Below are 4,617 nucleotides of genomic sequence, written 5' to 3'. Positions count from 1 at the left end.
AAAAAAAAAAAAAAAGAACATAGGAAGGGGTCGGAGCATAGGAAGGGGTCAGAGCAGGGTCAGAGCATAGAAAGGGGTCGGAGCATAGGAGGGGGTCAGAGCATAGGAAGAGGTCAGAGCATAGGAGGGGGTCAGAGCATAGGAAGAGGTCAGAGCATAGGAGGGAGTCAGAACATAGGAAGGGGTCGGAGCATAGGAAGGGGACAGCATAGGAAGAGTTCAGTGTGAAGAAGCCCATATAGAACCACGTGTATATGCAGGGATAATGAAACCTATTTGGTAATTTTTTGTTGTTGTTGTTGGTTGTTTTTTTTTTTTGTTTTTTTGTTTTTTTTTTTTTTTTTTTTTTTTTTTCCTCTGTAGCTTTGGAGCCTATCCTGGAACTTGCTTTGTAGACCAAGCTGGCCTCAAACTCACAGAGATCTATCTTCCTGCCTCTGCCTTCTGAATTCTGGAATTAAAAGCATGCACCACCACTGCCCAGCTCCTAACGGGTAATTATTAAAACTAATTTTTTAAAAGGTGGTTATTGTTTCCCTTCCACGGCTGTCAGTAGAGATAGCAGAGTGATTTCCTGAAGCAAGAGCTGTATAACCAAACGCCTGCCTAATTTGCTTAGTGTAAACTAGGTGGTGGTTTCTCGGGCAGGTGGCTGCTTGAATCAAAGGCTTGTGTTTTGTTTGTGGCTTTGTTTTGACAAGGTCAAAACTCACTACGTAGTCCATGCTGGCCTTGAGTTCTTCCTTCTTCTCACTCAGTCTTCCTAAGTGCTAGGATTTCAGGTACGCCTCGACACTCGTAGCTTTAGACTGTGATCAGGACTTTGCTCTCAGATTCCTCTAGCTCTCTCATGCTCACGCCGATTTCTAATTAAATACAGCCATTTGGTCATGCCTAACTAAGTGAAGAAGAGGGGAGGCCAGGGGATGATGTCAGTGTCTTCCTCAATCACATCCAACGTCATTGACTAAGCAGCTACAGGACTGCAGCTTCCCAGTGTGCACACCATCACTGTTGAACCGCCCAGCCCCAAATCATGTAAGCTCATCTAATAAACCCTCTTTTATATATACTCATCCAATGATTCTGATCCTCTAGAGAAGCCTGGCTCAAACAGGATCTGTTCTAACCATGGTCCAGAATCTGAAAACATAGAACTCCCCAACTTTTATGAAGGAATGGTATGTAAAATCACACATGGCTACTGTCTTAGGGTTTCTATCTCTGCGACAAGACACCGTGACCAAAAAGAAGTTATGGTGGAAGGGGTTCAATTGACTGTCAGTCCGGCATTGCTGCTCATCATGAAAGGAAGTCAGGACAGGAACCCAAACAGGGTAGGATCTCAGAGGCAGGAGCTGATGCAGAGGCCATGGAGGGGTGCTGCTTAATAGTTCGCTTCCCATGGCTTGCTCAGCCTATCTTCTTACAGAACCCAGGACCAGCAGCCTGGGGATGGCATCACCCATCGATCACTAAATGAGAAAATGCCTTACAGCGGAACCTCAAAGAGAGTCTCCTCAGCTGAGGCCCCTTCGTTTCTGATGACTCTATAGCTTGTGTCAAGTTGACACACAACACCACCCAGTACAGACACCCAAGCACCTTCACAGATAACTACAAGGGAGCAGATGATACCCAGGCCTGGATGCTACCTGGAGGGAAATACAGGAGGAGGGGAGCAGTTGCCGTTGGAGAATGTCCCCCAATACCAAGCGCTTAGCCAATGCCTGGTCTGAAGCTGAGCCAGGCACTCACTGGAATGTGGGATGGAGAACAAGATATCTCCCTTTGGCCCAGGAGGAAGCAGAGGCACAGGTGCGGGGTTCACCTACTTCCACACAACTTTTGAAACAGAGTGTTAGGATTTGAACTCTGACAAGAAAGCCATGCTCTGATTATGCCAACACTTCTGGAGAAGAGAAAGAATATTTTGGGGAAACAGGTCAAAAACAGCCTAGTCTTATAAGACCCTAATTTTTGTAAGCATAATGCATTTCTATAGCTGGTAATCTTAAGCATTTCATTTTTATTTATTTTCTTTTTTGCAGAGATGTATTTTTTGTATATGTGCCTGAATGTATCTGTGTACCACATGCGTGCACGTACTCACAAGGGCCAGAAGAGGGCATCAGATCCCCTGGAACTGGGGCTGTAGGTTATTTTGAGCCACCATGTGGGTGATGGGAACCAACCAGGTCCTCCACCCATGCTCTTAGCTACTGAGCCATCTTGCCAGCCCCCATTATTTCCTTTTTACAAACTGACTTCCTGCACATGATGTGGTTTCCAGTCACATGACAACCAGTTTTAGACACAGGTGATTATTTTGACGAATACGATGTTCTCAACACCTGCGACTCGATAAACACTGCACGCGTATCTATAGGACGCATTCTTTTCCCGAAACGAATTGGGAAAGCAATTATTTAATGAGCGCTCACTTGACATGTAACCGTTTATCATCACATGTTTTCGTATGCCATCTTATGTGAAAGATGACCCTGTTTCAAAGCAGGAGTTCTGCCTCACTCTTTATTCAATTCAAGCCCCGAGTTCTTCAAGCAGTCCTTGCAAAAAGTGGGTATTTAGCAGATAATAGTGAACAGAATGAGAACTGCCTTCTATTACTCAAGCTATTGTAAGTGGTTTTCCTGACTCTCTTCTGTGAACTCGTTTAGTAAGTACTGGGCTCCACAAAGCTTCCGCATCCTTCACTGTTTCTATGGTAATTCTGTCTGTGTCTGACGGTGTCTATTCACAGATGCAAAATCTTCACTCATTCAAGGTCCAAGAATAATGGAGAATCAGCAGCATTTCCTCCAGGAAACAGGGAAATCATTAATTGGGGACATACGATTTCCTTCTATCTAATTTTTAGAATGTGTGTGTGTGTGTGTGTGTGTGTGTGTGTGTGTGTGTGTGTGGTTTGCACATGTGTTCATGTTGGGGGACACTGCACATGTGCATGGGGGTAGCGAGCAAAGGCATCATTCCTCATGCACTTCCATCTTTTGCTCAAAACAGAGTCTCTCACTAGCCCGCAACGTGACTGAGAGGGCTAGACTAGCTGGCCTTGAAACTTCCAGGGAGCTGCCCATATCTGCCTCCCATCTCCCCACGAAGGGAAGGAATTACAAGTGCACCCCAGCCAACCCAGCTTTTTACATGAGTTCTGGGAGCAAGCTCAAGTCCTCATACAAATGAGTCGGTCTTTTTGGTGCCTGAGCCATCTCTTCCGCCTTATTGTTTTTGTCTGGTTGAATGTCCATACTGGATTCAACTCTTAGGCAGAGCAGGGGTGCAAGGCATCTGAGCCTGATTCCCAAAATTCCCAAAAAGCGAACCCAGAGCTCCCTCTGTCTGGTGAGACTGGATCAGAGGAATTTTAAGACAAAAGATTAGAAATGACAGATAGCCTCTTCCCATTGCTTGAGGGGGAGCTGTCTCACTTCAGAAAGAACTGTTTAATTTTTTAAAAGAAAGATTTCAATAAAGCCCAAGGCCCCCGGGGTGTAGAAAATGCAAACTTGGAGCATCAATATTAATGCAGTTTCTTAGGGTAAATGTTGACATGCATCCTCAAGGCCAGCATGCAGCTGGAGCACCTCTTAAACTCAAGTCAGAGAAATGGAAGAGCATGCCCCAAGACCTGCCTCATTGTGCAAGATGTGTTCTGAGCATTTTTAAGGAATCGTTATGAAATATTGGGGAAGAATTCTGACAGGCAGAAATGATGGGACATTAACTTTAAAAGGTTTCCAGCTGGGCGTAGGGGTGCATGGCTGTAACCCCAGCACTTAAGAGGAGGAGCCATGGGAAGTGTGCGATGGAGGGCAGCCTGGGCTACACAGCACAGTGAGAGCCTCTCGGATGAGCAGCCAGTTTTGCCATCTTCTTCGACATCTTGTTGCTTTCCGTTGCGTTTCTCTGACTTCCTGGGGCTCTTTATGTGTCTCTGCGAATTTCACCCTCTGTGAGTTGGAAGAAAGAAAGGACTCCTAGGGAAGGATGGGATGGCCTGTGTAGATGTAACTGCTGAGAATCTGAAGGGAAGAAAAGGCTGCCATGTCAAATTAGCACCCAGCCAACTCTTCCATATACAGAGCGGTAGGCCTGCAGCTAAGTTCAGCATTGGTCAACAGATCATGGCCTCCATCCCTGGATTCTGGGATAACTAGCATCTGCATGTTCAGAAATTCCCATCCCAAATGACCAAGTGGACACCACAAAGGTGACCCTCGTCATCTCTAGCAAAAGTAACAGAAGTGACGGAGGCTGCCCAGCAAGAATCAAAGGAGCAACTGGATCAAAAGTTTCTAAGGAAATTAGGTGTAATCCCAGCAATGGGGGGGCAGAAATAGGATTCCGGAGGCTCTGTGGCAGCTAGGCTACCCTCATCAGCCAGTTCCAGGTTCAGTTGGAGACTGTCTTAAGAAGTAAGGAGGGGAAGCAATGAAGGAAAACACCAATTTTATCCTCTGGCCTCCCCATGTCTGTCCATGTCTGTCTGTCTGTCTCTCTGTGTGTGACTTGCTGTCTGTCTGTGTGTGTGTGTGTGTGTGTGTGAGAGAGAGAGAGAGAGAGAGAGAGAGAGAGAGAGAGAGAGATTTTGTG

Source organism: Microtus ochrogaster, chromosome 4 (genome assembly GCF_000317375.1).
Source record: "Microtus ochrogaster isolate Prairie Vole_2 chromosome 4, MicOch1.0, whole genome shotgun sequence".
Classification (NCBI taxonomy): Eukaryota; Metazoa; Chordata; class Mammalia; order Rodentia; family Cricetidae; genus Microtus; species Microtus ochrogaster.
This window is presented reverse-complemented; position numbering follows the sequence as displayed.